The 15,670-nt window shown below is 39.8% G+C and overlaps 1 protein-coding gene across 2 annotated transcripts in view; it reads right to left on the bottom strand.

Moving 5' to 3' along the window:
- The window catches only part of arhgap23a (Rho GTPase activating protein 23a), a 201,235-nt gene that overhangs the window by 88,586 nt on the left and 96,979 nt on the right, over positions 1 to 15,670 (bottom strand). The gene's annotated exons all lie outside the window — the stretch shown is intronic.

The following is a 15,670-nucleotide window of genomic DNA, read 5'->3' on the forward strand; positions in this document are numbered from 1 at the left end:
GAGTCCAAATATTAATTGAATTTTATTTAATCATTGGTAAAATGCTTCTGTTCTGTTGTTTAATTAAAACATAACTAATGAACTCTGTAAACAGCATCAAACTGGTTATGTTTAAGACTAACTGGTTTTGATCAATCAATCAATTAATCAATCAAACAACTTTATTAATCCCACAAGGGGCAATTACATTTGAGCAGTCCGTAAACAAACACAATAACATAACATATAACAATAAAACTAATAAAAACAGATAAAAACAGACTTAAGGAGTTAAAATGTATAGAAAGAATAAATAAATAAAAACATGGCCAGATCAGTTGCCACAATTAAACCAAATATCTCTGGATTTGTAAAAAGTCATGTGGAGAAATGTCTGAAAACTATGAGTTAAAAAACAAACAACAACAATGCAGATGAAATCATTCATCATAAAGATGAAAGATTCATCAACATGTACAACAATCACTATTTGCAGCCGAAGCTGGAAAAAAACAAAAGCGTCTGTGTGTCACCGTAACCTTTGCATCGCGCTACTTCTCACACACTCCTATTCCCAGTCGACTCCTACGACACCTGAACGCCACACGGCTAAATCAGACGGGTGTGCCCCACTGCCTCCCCCTGCCCCACGAGGGGAAGAAGTTCTCACCAAACATCCAGGCGTCCAGGAAACATGCGAGAGCGGCAGACAGGTGACCATGTTGCTTTTCAGTCCTGCGCTCCACTTCATCCCTGTTAATGCTCCGCACATCCGTTACCAGTGAGGTTAGACAGGTTTCACCTGCTGCACAAAGGGGCAAGTACCAACTCGACTAGAGTCGTTGGCGCAGACTATACCCTCTGGATACGCAGCGCTTCTCCCATAAGAACACACACTGCAGGCTTTTATAGTCTGCACTGAATTATCAGATGATAATTAAATGACCAGTAAAAATCGTGCATACAAGCGAAATGATTGTAACTACTCATTTCTTTTTTATGGTTTTAATACAGTTGTTCCACTGTGGGGGTGGTGCCCAAGTGGGTAGTGCGCTTGGTTCCTGGATCAAACCCCACACCTGCCCCATTTCTCCATGCAATGTAAATGTAGAGTTGCGTCAGGAAGGGCATCCGCCGTAAAATTTGTGCCAATTCAACATGCAGGTCCACCTCGGATCTGCTGCAGCGGCCCAGAGTGAAAAACAAAGGAGCAGCTGAAGCTTCTCCCTTGGCCCCTAGTGGTCAGTGCCATCAAGACCCCAATGTTTTTTCAGTTGCATTTGACAGAGTAGGGTCTATATTTGTTGATAACATTGAAATCTGGTTGGGGTCTTGATGGCGCAGAGGGTTATGGGCCTTTAAATACAGCCAATTTCGCGAAATGACCAGACTTTGAGCCCCCTATATTCAGCGCCATCAATCCCCCAACCTAATATGTATGTAAGGTGAAAGAGTTTGCTTCCATAAGTCATTTGATAGTTAAACTGGCCTGGGGACTTGATGGCACTGAATGTTACACCACTTGAAAGATGGGAATTTAATGAAATACCAGTTTTTGCATACTTTTGCCTTGAACTTTGATGACCCCTGGCAAGGTCACCGTTTGGTTTTCAGTCGAAAAATTTTGGGACAGTTCGTTTCTTTGTAGGTTCCATCTCTGAGCCATGTTTAGTTGAAATCTGAGTCGGTTTGAATCACTGCACCCCCGATCCTTAAAAAAATTGGCTCTTAAATCATCTCATATATATATATATATATATATATATATATATATATATATATATATATATATATATATATATATATATATATATATATATATATATATATGAGATGATTTACAGGCAAATATATATTTGCCTGTAATTCTTTTTTCAGGTCAGCCTCAAAAAAGTTTTCCGCAAAAAGAATAAACAGGGTTTTGGCGGACCTGCGCTCGACAAAGTCCCCAGTTAATGAGTCAGCATGGACTTTCACTAACACACACACACACACACACACACACACACACACACACAGACACACACACATTGTGTTACTGAGTCACAGCCGGGTATAAATACACCATCCTGTGTAATTAAGCTTCCTCATAAAGTCAGAACACACAGACCATCAGAGCAGGTCTGCAGGATCGACGTGCCGCCACGAGAAACCTCCATCATGCGGACAGATCACGGGAGAGAGCAGGACAGACTCTTCTCCAGCATGAGCAGATGTGAAGAAAAGACTGTCAGAGGAAATCACAGATGACTAACAATCCGCAGAGTAAAATAAATACACAAGCACGGGTTTCAAGTCACAACAACCATCAGTTTTGGGCTAAAATGCAAGCCAAAGAAATCCTGCCACCCTGCCGTCCCCCTCGTTCTCATGAACCTTGCAGTCATTTACAAAAAAACAAGAGGGCGTGTGTGAGGAGAGGTAGTAATAAAAGACGGGAAAAAAAGCCTTTGAGTTACAGTTTACATGGAGAGCGGTGACCCATGCTGACCCCCGTTCAGCTGAAGCGTGTCTGTGCAGGCAGACGGGCCGCACTGCGGCCGTCTGCACAGAACTGGATGCGGGTATTCTGTACATCACAAGAGCCTGCCTTCTTTCACTGCTAAGTAAACACATCCCAGCCTGGAGAACCCCGATGTTTTTTTTTTCCCTTTTAAATCGTAACCAGCCAGGACAAATCTCTTGAAGTCTGGAAATCAAAGGCAGACACATGCTGATAATCTCTGAGGAGCGATGCCTGGATTTGTCTCACGCTTGCACCCTCCACTCTCTGATAACAATCATGTCAGCGAGAAGGTGGGGTGGGAGGAAGAGTAGTTAGACGATATGTTTTAATCTCAAAACAGGCTAACAGATTCACGCAGCACACAGGGCCATGAGGTTTTTTCCACTGTCTGCTACACGCCGTAACAACACAGATGGACTGGCTGACACTGACACTAACAAAAAAAAAGCCAACAGGAACTCAACAAGCCACAAATTCACAAGGATCTCTACGCTGGGTTCTCTAAAAGGCAGAGATGATCTCAAAATCAAAATAAGCACCAACATTCACATCTTCTTTCCAAACAGCCTCAATCAAGAGCATAAATCCTACCCCCTACTGGTGAGAGAAAAACATCCCTGATGAAACATGCATTATTTTTGCCACAGTTATAAAAACAAAGCCTGCACACACAGTTCTCCTTCATTAATGTTGTTCAACACGGTGGCAACACTTATTCATGGACAACCACTTGTAGTTCGCTCTCCTTTTACAGCACAAGATTTCCTGGATTACTTTGAGAGGAAAATAGATGACATTAGGTTGAACATATCCCAGCATGCCTTAACCCAGCCACTACACCCTGCTATTGAGGTGGGCGCCACTACTGAGTTATTACCTAGATTTACAGAATTTGACAGTATCTCTCTAGGCATGCTGACGAAACTCGTAATGTCAACAAAAAGCACAACCTGTTTATTTGATCCTATACCAACAAAACTGTTTAAGGACCTGTGGCCCACTCTTGGGCCGACTGTGCTGGAAATGATTAATCTTTCTTTAACTTCTGGATCTGTTCCTAAATGTTTCAAATCTGCAGTGATCAAACCATAAGAAACCTAATCTTGACCCTAGTGTATAGAAAAAACTATCGGCCGATATCAAATCTATCATTTTGCTCTAAAATTCTGGAAAAATTGGTGTCACGGCAGCTCGTAGACTATCTTACTGAGAATAATCTCTTTGAGCCACTGCAGTCTGCTTTTAGAAAATATCATTCCACAGAGACGGCTCTCACTAAAGTGGTGAATGATCTTCTGCTTACAATGGATTCGGACACCACTACGGTTCTGGTGCTGTTGGATCTCAGTGCTGCATTTGATACAGTGGATCATCATATTCTACTTGATAGGCTGGAAAATCATTTTGGGATTACTGGCAGTGCCCTTGCATGGCTGACGTCATACTTGACCAGTCGTTCTCACTGTGTTTTGTACAGTAACAATACCTCTAACCTTACTGACATGAAATTTGGGGTTCCACAGGGGTCTGCCTTAGGCCCCCTGGTTTTCTCCCTTTATATAGCACCCCTTGGGCACATATTGCGGCGTTTTGGGATTACCTTTCACTTCTATGCAGATGATACTCAGTTATACAGTAGTGTTCAGAATAATAGTAGTGCTATGTGACTAAAAAGATTAATCCAGGTTTTGAGTACATTTTTTATTGTTACATGGGAAACAAGGTACCAGTAGATTCAGTAGATTCTCACAAATCCAACAAGACCAAGCATTCATGATATGCACACTCTTAAGGCTATGAAATTGAGCTATTAGTCAAAAAAAGTAGAAAAGTGGTGTTCACAATAATAGTAGTATGGCATTCAGTCAGTGAGTTCGTCAATTTTGTGGAACAAACAGGTGTGAACAGGTGTCCCCTATTTAAGGATGAAGCCAGCACCTGTTGAACATGTTTTCTCTTTGAAAGCCTGAGGAAAATGGGACGTTCAAGACACTGTTCAGAAGAACAGGGTAGTTTGATTAAATAGTTGATTGGAGAGGGGAAAACGTATACGCAGGTGCAAAAAATTATAGGCTGTTCATCTACAATGATCTCCAATGCTTTAAAATGGACAAAAAAAAAAACAGAGACGCGTGGAAGAAAACGGAAAACAACCATCAAAATGGATAGAAGAATAACCAGAATGGCAAAGCCTCACCCATTGATCAGCTCCAGGATGATCAAAGACAGTCTGGAGTTACCTGTAAGTGCTGTGACAGTTACAAGACGCCTGTGTGAATCAAATCAAATCAAATCAATTTTATTTATATAGCGCCAAATCACAACAAACAGTTGCCCCAAGGCGCTTTATATTGTAAGGCAAGGCCATACAATAATTACGGAAAAACCCCAACGGTCAAAACGACCCCCTGTGAGCAAGCACTTGGCGACAGTGGGAAGGAAAAACTCCCTTTTAACAGGAAGAAACCTCCAGCAGAACCAGGCTCAGGGAGGGGCAGTCTTCTGCTGGGACTGGTTGGGGCTGAGGGAGAGAACCAGGAAAAAGACATGCTGTGGAGGGGAGCAGAGATCAATCACTAATGATTAAATGCAGAGTGGTGCATACAGAGCAAAAAGAGAAAGAAACACTCAGTGCATCATGGGAACCCCCCAGCAGTCTAAGTGTATAGCAGCATAACTAAGGGATGGTTCAGGGCCACCTGATCCAGCCCTAACTATAAGCTTTAGCAAAAAGGAAAGTTTTAAGCCTAATCTTAAAAGTAGAGAGGGTGTCTGTCTCCCTGATCTGAATTGGGAGCTGGTTCCAGAGGAGAGGAGCCTGAAAGCTGAAGGCTCTGCCTCCCATTCTACTCTTACAAACCCTAGGAACTACAAGTAAGCCTGCAGTCTGAGAGCAAAGCGCTCTATTGGGGTGATATGGTACTATGAGGTCCATAAGATAAGATGGGACCTGATTATTCAAAACCTTATAAGTAAGAAGAAGACTTTTAAATTCTATTCTAGAATTAACAGGAAGCCAATGAAGAGAGGCCAATATGGGTGAGATATGCTCTCTCCTTCTAGTCTCTGTCAGTACTCTAGCTGCAGCATTTTGAATTAACTGAAGGCTTTTCAGGGAACTTTTAGGACAAACTGATAATAATGAATTACAATAGTCCAGCCTAGAGGAAATAAATGCATGAATTAGTTTTAATGAATTACAATAGTCCAGCCTAGAGGAAATAAATGCATGAATTAGTTTTAATGAATTACAATAGTCCAGCCTAGAGGAAATAAATGCATGAATTAGTTTTTCAGCATCACTCTGAGACAAGACCTTTCTAATTTTAGAGATATTGCGCAAATGCAAAAAAGCAGTCCTACAGATTTGTTTAATATGCGCATTGAATGACATATCCTGATCAAAAATGACTCCAAGACTTCTCACAGTATTACTAGAGGTCAGGGTAATGCCATCCAGAGTAAGGATCTGGTTAGACGCCATGTTTCTAAGATTTGTGGGGCCAAGTACAATAACTTCAGTTTTATCTGAGTTTAAAAGCAGGAAATTAGAGGTCATCCATGTCTTTATGTCTGTAAGACAATCCTGCAGTTTAGCTAATTGAAGTGTGTGTCCTCTGGCTTCATGGATAGATAAAGCTGGGTATCATCTGCGTAACAATGAAAATTTAAGCAATGCTGTCTAATAATACTGCCTAAGGGAAACATGTATAAAGTGAATAAAATTGGTCCTAGCACAGAACCTTGTGGAACTCCATAATTAACCTTAGTCTGTGAAGAAGATTCCCCATTTACATGAACAAATTGTAATCTATTAGATAAATATGATTCAAACCACCGCAGTGCAGTGCCTTTAATACCTATGGCATGCTCTAATCTCTGTAATAAAATTTTATGGTCAACAGTATCAAAAGCAGCACTGAGGTCTAACAGAACAAGCACAGAGATGAGTCCACTGTCTGAGGCCATAAGAAGATCATTGTAACCTTCACTAATGCTGTTTCTGTACTATGATGAATTCTAAAACCTGACTGAAACTCTTCAAATAGACCATTCCTCTGCAGATGATCAGTTAGCTGTTTTACAACTACCCTTTCAAGAATTTTTGAGAGAAAAGGAAGGTTGGAGATTGGCCTATAATTAGCTAAGATAGCTGGGTCAAGTGATGGCTTTTTAAGTAATGGTTTAATTATTGCCACCTTAAAAGCCTGTGGTACATAGCCAACTAATAAAGATAGAGTGATCAAATTTAAGATCGAAGCATTAATTAATGGTAGGGCTTCCTTGAGCAGCCTGGTAGGAATGGGGTCTAATAGACATGTTGATGGTTTGGAGGAAGTAACTAATGAAAATAACTCAGACAGAACAATCGGAGAGAAAGAGTCTAACCAAATACCGGCATCACTGAAAGCAGCCAAAGATAATTATATGTCTTTGGGATGGTTATGAATAATTTTTTCTCTAATAGTTAAAATTTTATTAGCAAAGAAAGTCATGAAGTCATTACTAGTTAAAGTTAAAGGAATACTCGGCTCAATAGAGCTCTGACTCTTTGTCAGCCTGGCTACAGTGCTGAAAAGAAACCTGGGGTTGTTCTTATTTTCTTCAATTAGTGATGAGTAGTAAGATGTCCGAGCTTTACGGAGGGCTTTTTTATAGAGCAACAGACTCTTTTTCCAGGCTAAGTGAAGATCTTCTAAATTAGTGAGACGCCATTTCCTCTCCAACTTACGGGTTATCTGCTTTAAGCTGCAAGTTTGTGAGTTATACCACGGAGTCAGGCACTTCTGATTTAAAGCTGATTAAGGCTCTCTTTTTTCAGAGGAGCTACAGCATCCAAAGTTGTCTTCAATGAGGATGTAAAACTATTGACGAGATACTCTATCTCACTCACAGAGGTTAGGTAGCTACTCTGCACTGTGTTGGTATATGGCATTGGAGAACATAAAGAAGGAGTCATATCCTTAAACCTAGTTACAGCGCTTTCTGAAAGATTTCTAGTGTAATGAAACTTATTCCCCACTGCAGGGTAGTCCATCAGAGTAAATGTAAATGTTATTAAGAAATGATCAGACAGAAGGGAGTTTTCAGGGAATACTGTTAAGTCTTCAATTTACATACCATAAGTCAGAACAAGATCTAAGATATGATAAAAGTGGTGGGTGGACTCATTTACATTTTGAGCAAAGCCAATAGAGTCTAATAATAGATTAAATGCAGTGTTGAGGCTGTCATTCTCAGCATCTGTGTGGATGTTAAAATCGCCCACTATAATTATCTTATCTGAGCTAAGCACTAAGTCAGACAAAAGGTCTGAAAATTCACAGAGAAACTCACAGTAACGACCAGGTGGATGATAGATAATAACAAATAAAACTAGTTTTTGGGACTTTCAATTTGGATGGACAAGACTAGGAGTTAAGCTTTCAAATGAATTAAAGCTCTGTCTGGGTTTTGGATTAATTAATAAGCTGGAATGGAAGATTGCTGCTAATCCTCCGCCTCGGCCCGTGCTACGAGCGTTCTGGCAGTTAGTGTGACTCGGGGGTGTTGACTCATTTAAACTATCATAATTATCCTGCTGTAACCAGGTTTCTGTAAGGCAGAATAAATCAATATGTTGATCAATTATTATATCATTTACTAACAGGGACTTAGAAGAGAGAGACCTAATGTTTAATAGACCACATTTAACTGTTTTAGTCTGTGGTGCAGTTGAAGGTGCTATATTATTTTTTCTTTTTGAATTTTTATGCTTAAATAGATTTTTACTGGTTATTGGTGGTCTGGGAGCAGGCACTGTCTCTATGGGGATGGGGTAATGAGGGGATGGCAGGGGGGGAGAAGCTGCAGAGAGGTGTGTAAGACTACAACTCTGCTTCCTGGTCCCAACCCTGGATAGTCACGGTTTGGAGGATTTAAGAAAACTGGCCAGATTTCTAGAAATGAGAGCTGCTCCATCCAAAGTGGGATGGATGCTGTCTCTCCTAACAAGACCAGGTTTTCCCCAGAAGCTTTGCCAATTATCTATGAAGCCCACCTCATTTTTGAGGGGGCATTAAGCTAGCGGATTCCTAAAAACACACAAAGTGAATAATGTGTAAATAATTTAGAGGTGATTCAGCAGACGGAGTGCTTTAGTTAAGGCACATGAAGATTACACTGTGAAACAAATTGTTATCTAGTTATCTAGATCAATCTAACTGCGCAGATTACACAGCTAACAGATACAGCAAAACACCACTGTGCTCCGGAACAGGAAGTGATACAATACCGCAGTGACAGCCAACCACCAGTAGAGGCCAAGTGTGAAGCTAATTTATTTGCAAGAATCCCCTGCAAAGTCCCTCTGTTAAATAAAAGACGTGCGGAAGAGGTTACAATTTGCTAAATAACACATCAACTGGCCTAAAGAGAAATGGAGGAATATTTTGTGGACTGATTAGATTAAAATTGTTCTTTTTGGGTCCAAGGGCCGCAGACAGTTTGTGAGACGACCCCGCAAACTCTGAATTCAAGCCACAATTCACAGTGAAGACAGTGAAGCATGGTGGTGCAAGCATCATGGTATGGGCATGTTTCTCCTACTATGGTATTGGGCCTATATATCGCATACCAGGTATCATGGATCAGTTTGGATATGTCAAAATACTTGAAGGTCATGTTGCCTTATGCTGAAGAGGACATGCCCTTGAAATGGGTTTTTCAACAAGACAATGACCCCAAGCACACTAGTAAATGGGCAAAATCTTGGTTCCAAACCAACAAAATTAATGCCTCGCAGATGTGAAGCAATCATGAAAAACTGTGGTTATACAACTAAATGCTAGTTTAGTGATTCACAGGATTGCTAAAAAAGCAGTTTGAACATAATAGTTTTGAGTTTGTAGCGTCAACAACAGATGCTACTATTATTGTGAACACCCCCTTTTCTACTTTTTTTTTTACTAATAGCCCAATTTCATAGCCTTAAAAGTATGCATATCATGAATACTTGGTCTTGTTGGCTTTGTGAGAATCTACTGAATCTATTATAATTAATCTTTTTAGTCACATAGCACTACTATTATTCTGAACACTACTGTATATGCCGATAACTGCTGGTAATCTCGTTCACATAAAATCCTTAGAAGATTGCCTTGCAGCAGTGAGAAGCTGGATGTCTAGAAACTTCCTACTTTTAAACTCTGATAAGACTGAAATGATGGTTCTCGGTCCAGTGAGACATCGGCATCAATTTGACCAGTTAACACTCAGCCTAGGCTCGTGTGTCATACATCACACTGACAAAGTGAGGAACCTTGGGGTAATTTTTGATCCTTCGTTGTCCTTTGGCCTCCATATTAGAAATATTACTAGGACTGTTATCTTCCACCTGCAAAATATAGCGGATTTGTCCCATCCTGTCTATGGCTGATGCTGAGACCCTGATCCATGCATTCATCTCTTCTAGATTGGACTACTGCAATGTTCTATTTTCTGGTTTACCGCAGTCCAGCATTAGGGCTCTCCAACTGGTTCAAAATGCTGCAGCCAGACTTTTGACACGAAGCAGAAAGTTCGACCACATTACACCCATTTTGGTGTCTCTTCACTGGCTTCCTGTCCCAGTGAGATCAGATTTTAAGGTTCCGCTACTAACCTATAAAATTATTCATGGACTGGCACCTCCCTACCTAGCTGACCTAATTAAACCTTACGTACCGGCCCGGGCTGTACGTTCTCAGGGTGCAGGACTACTTTGTGTCCCTAGGGTGAATAAGAAGTCTGCAGGTCACAGAGCTTTCTCTTATCGTGCCCCTGTTCTGTGGAATGATCTCCCTGCGTCAATAAAACAATCAGATTCTGTGGAGACTTTCAAGTCCAGACTTAAGACACACTTCTTTTCCCTTGCATATGGCTAGCATACTGGTACAGTTTTGTTTTACGCTTTTTACTTTTAATTCATGTTATTAGTAATTGGAGTGGGCCGCAGCCTCAACTTTACCTAAATTCTGTGTCTTTTAGTGAAGTTTAGGGCTAGTGGCCGGCGATCACCTTAGTATTTCTTCTGTTTTTCTTGTTGATTAATGCTGACAAATTATACAGTATTTTTTGTCTTTCTGATGCCTGATTCTGTTTTTTCTCTGTTTAAGGTGCAGCTCCATCCAGAGATGGGAGTTGTATTTGTGTTGGCGACCCTCCTGTCCTGTGCACCAACAGCAATTCTTGTATATTCGTCCGTGAATTGTTCTGTGAATTGTTTCTGTAATTTATGTTTGTAGCATGGCCCAAGCAGAGGGTCACCCCTTTGAGTCTGGTCTGCTTGAGGTTTCTTCCTCAGAGGGAGTTTTTCCTTGCCACTGTTGCTCTGGGGGTTGGTAAGGTTAGACCTTACCTGCGCCTTGAGGCAACTCTGTTGTGATTTGGCGTTATATAAACGAAAATAAATTGAAATTGAATTGAAAATAAATTTGAATCAACACACATGGAGAGGGCTGAGTTCCACTCCCATCTTTAGCTGTGACTAGATGTAGACACACTCTCAAATAATCATTTAACAGTGGAACAGTACTGTAATCTTTATACAGTAATAAACTGTTGTATGTTACAGTAGGACTGACTGTAGGTGTGAGTGAGAGTGTGTGACCCTTGACTGGATTAACAGGTGTCTTTTGTAGGTCACTAATGAGGCTACACATCTGTTTCTAACTCAACATAATAACTAATCCTGTGCTTATTAATTCATGGAAATAAAGAATACATGTAGATGAAGTTGCATGCTGTGACACCAGCAACACTTTGTACTACTGCAGTTTCCCTTTTCTACCACTAGATACTGTGCACAGGCACAGTCAGAGTTGTGTGTATACGTAGTGCACTTTTTATTATTGGTATTTATTCTTTCATTATTAGACTTTATCTTGTTTCATGCAGTGATTACTGGGAAAGTCCAACATAAATAGCCATTCTAACTATTATTATAATTAATAACATATGTGAGATTTTGGGGGGGACATAAGTCACAGGACATCCCAAAATAGTAAAGAAAACACAACTTATACTCTGGAAAATACAATGTGTTTTGTTTGGGGTGGTGTCAGTTATAGAATCACAAACAAAACAAAGCCACCGAATGGGGAAAAAAATTACACGTGACCAACTCGGCGCAACTCACAGCTGCAACTATCACACCTACAATGAACAACACTAATAAAAGAATCCAAAAATCAGAATCAGAATAGTTTTTATTCGCCAAGTATCCATAGAATACAAGGAATTTGACTTCAGTTTGAGCTGCACTCTCTCTCTGTACAGCATGTATAAATATACACTAAACACTGAATAAGTCACAGTAATAAAAATGTGCAAATGAAATGTGCAAGTAAAATAAAATGTGCAATAAGACAAAAAAAAAGAAAATAATATGAGTATATGAGGTCGACTGATAAAATTTAATTCACGCACAATTGCAGTGCAGTTTGTAAATATTAAATTAATATTTTGGTGTGTGTGCGTGACCAGAAATAATACAGCAGCTGCTTTGTTTTGCATTAAATTCTGTCTCGCCTTATTTGTGTTTCTTACTTTACCGTATCAGGCTGGATGCGCTCAGAAAATGTGAGCACACGGTCTGACACAGGCGTAAGGTACACACATCCTCACTGCACATTCTTCTTTATAAACTCCAGTTCATGTGCAAATACAGCATGGTTTTCTTTTTTATGTGTGTGTAGACACGCCGTTTATAAATGAGGCCCCTGATGTATTATAGCAGCAGCCATGTGAACAATGTGCCACTGCTTTGCGGCAACAAAAGAAAGAAAAAAGTGAGAAAGAAAGTGATGCTAATGGAATATATGCACGTTGTGCCATGGTCAGGCTTTAGGGATTAACGGATTACATGTAATAAAATGACATAATCAGGACACAGGAATATGCAACTGTATTTAAATACAGAGAAAAATAAGTAGCAATGTGAGTATGATTATATTTTGTTTAAAAAAAGGATTATTTTATTGATTACAAATCAGTAAATAAAAAAAGGTTAATGAGAAGACTTTCTAAGAAATAAAATGCTTACTTATTGTAGGTATGTCAACCTGGTTGTTTCAACGGAAAACAAAATATAGAATTAACTGCAACAAATGCAACTATTATACAATTAATGAACAAAACATACAATTAACTGTAACAACCTGCAATTACTGAAAATCTATAATTAACTGTAATTAACTGTATATTTTATTTCCCCACTTAAAACAACCACATTTTCTGGGACTGGTTGACATAACTACATTAAATAAATACAGTGTTTTTTTCTTAGAGTACACACGCATGGTGCAATTGGTTAAAGTGTGAAAATATTGATCACTTCAAAACTGCAACAGTCATGTGGAATTGTGACTTCGATTACAAGTTTTACTAATATCATATCAATCAATAAAATAAAGATCACTCCTGCTGAAATTTACAAACTTTTAGTGTACAGCCTTTACTTTTTGTATTCATGCAAAAAATTGGAACCATCATATTGCAATTAGTTCCTCACTGCAACACCTTCATTTTTACCCAACATTAATAATGTTTGTCGTATTACAGTATACACCAGCACAAAAGACATAGTTAATGTTCTTTTGTCTCACATTTGCATGTGGCATTGAGGTAATCCAATAGTAATATTATGTTAATTTAATTTGTATGAGATTAGGTTACAGACTACTGTTTCTACACTAACCCTCCAAAGCCCTGGTTGTGATGAAGGGGTGAATTCTTTAGAAGGCTCCATATCTGTCTAGACAAACATTAGTAGTATAATCTGTGGAAGTGGGGTGGGATGAGAGACAGAAGGTTAAAAAAAAAAAAGGACACAGCTGTTTTAAGCAGGTTCATTTTAACTTTAATCTCTGCTAAATCCCAGCGGTTGGGGCTACAGGCAGAGTGGAGTGAACCACTGGCAGCCACTAGAGGGCAGCTGTAACACATAGTCACACAGTAGGAGGGTGGAGACTGGGGAGGTCACTGAAAGGCACTGGAACATGGGAGAGACACGGGGGGGGACACATTTTTACAACAAAATGGTATGATTCAATTCAATTCAATTCAATTTTTTTTTTATATAGCGCCAAATCACAACAAACAGTTGCCCCAAGGCGCTTTATATTGTAAGGCAAGGCCATACAATAATGATGTAAAACCCCAACGGTCAAAACGACCCCCTGTGAGCAAGCACTTGGCTACAGTGGGAAGGAAAACTCCCTTTTAACAGGAAGAAACCTCCAGCAGAACCAGGCTCAGGGAGGGGCAGTCTTCTGCTGGGACTGGTTGGGGCTGAGGGAGAGAACCAGGAAAAAGACATGCTGTGGAGGGGAGCAGAGATCGATCACTAATGATTAAATGCAGAGTGGTGCATACAGAGCAAAAAGAGAAAGAAACAGGGCATCATGGGAACCCCCCAGCAGTCTACGTCTATAGCAGCATAACTAAGGGATGGTTCAGGGTCACCTGATCCAGCCCTAACTATAAGCTTTAGCAAAAAGGAAAGTTTTAAGCCTAATCTTAAAAGTAGAGAGGGTGTCTGTCTCCCTGATCTGAATTGGGAGCTGGTTCCACAGGAGAGGAGCCTGAAAGCTGAAGGCTCTGCCTCCCATTCTACTCTTACAAACCCTAGGGAACTACAAGTAAGCCTGCAGTCTGAGAGCGAAGCGCTCTATTGGGGTGATATGGTACTACGAGGTCCCTAAGATAAGATGGGACCTGATTATTCAAAACCTTATAGTAAGAAGAAGAATTTTAAATTCTATTCTAGAATTAACAGGAAGCCAATGAAGAGAGGCCAATAGGGTGAGATATGCTCTCTCCTTCTAGTCCCCGTCAGCACTCTAGCTGCAGCATTTTGAATTAACTGAAGGCTTTTTAGGGAACTTTTAGGACAACCTGATAATAATGAATTACAATAGTCCAGCCTAGAGGAAATAAATGCATGAATTAGTTTTTCAGCATCACTCTGAGACAAGACCTTTCTGATTTTAGAGATATTGCGTAAATGCAAAAAAGCAGTCCTACATATTTGTTTAATAGCGCTTTGAATGACATATCCTGATCAAAAATGACTCCAAGATTTCTCACAGTATTACTAGAGGTCAGGGTAATGCCATCCACAGTAAGGATCTGGTTAGACACCATGTTTCTAAGATTTGTGGGGCCAAGTACAATAACTTCAGTTGTATCTGAGTTTAAAAGCAGGAAATTAGAGGTCATCCATGTCTTTATGTCTGTAAGACAATCCTGCAGTTTAGCTAATTGGTGTGTGTCGTCTGGCTTCATGGATAGATAAAGCTGGGTATCATCTGCGTAACAATGAAAATTTAAGCAATACCGTCTAATAATACTGCCTAAGGGAAGCATATATAAAGTGAATAAAATTGTCCTAGCACAGAACCTTGTGGAACTCCATAATTAACTTTAGTCTGTGAAGAAGATTCCCCATTTACAATGAACAAATTGTAATCTATTAGACAAATATGATTCAAACCACCGCAGCGCAGTGCCTTTAATACCTATGGCATGCTCTAATCTCTGTAATAAAATTTTATGGTCAACAGTATCAAAAGCAGCACTGAGATCTAACAGAACAAGCACAGAGATGAGTCCACTGTCCGAGGCCATAAGAAGATCATTTGTAACCTTCACTAATGCTGTTTCTGTACTATGATGAATTCTAAAACCTGACTGAAACTCTTCAAATAGACCATTCCTCTGCAGATGATCAGTTAGCTGTTTTACAACTACCCTTTCAAGAATTTTTGAGAGAAAAGGAAGGTTGGAGATTGGCCTATAATTAGCTAAGATAGCTGGGTCAAGTGATGGCTTTTTAGTAATGGTTTAATTACTGCCACCTTAAAAGCCTGTGGTACATAGCCAACTAACAAAGATAGATTGATCATATTTAAGATCGAAGCATTAAATAATGGTAGGGCTTCCTTGAGCAGCCTGGTAGGAATGGGGTCTAATAAACATGTTGATTGGTTTGGATGAAGTAACTAATGAAAATAACTCAGACAGAACAATCGGAGAGAAAGAGTCTAACCAAATACCGGCATCACTGAAAGCAGCCAAAGATAACGATACGTCTTTGGGATGGTTATGAGTAATTTTTTCTCTAATAGTTAAAATTTTGTTAGCAAAGAAAGTCATGAACTCATT

This window comes from Thalassophryne amazonica, chromosome 16, assembly GCF_902500255.1.
Source record: "Thalassophryne amazonica chromosome 16, fThaAma1.1, whole genome shotgun sequence".
NCBI lineage: Eukaryota > Metazoa > Chordata > Actinopteri > Batrachoidiformes > Batrachoididae > Thalassophryne > Thalassophryne amazonica.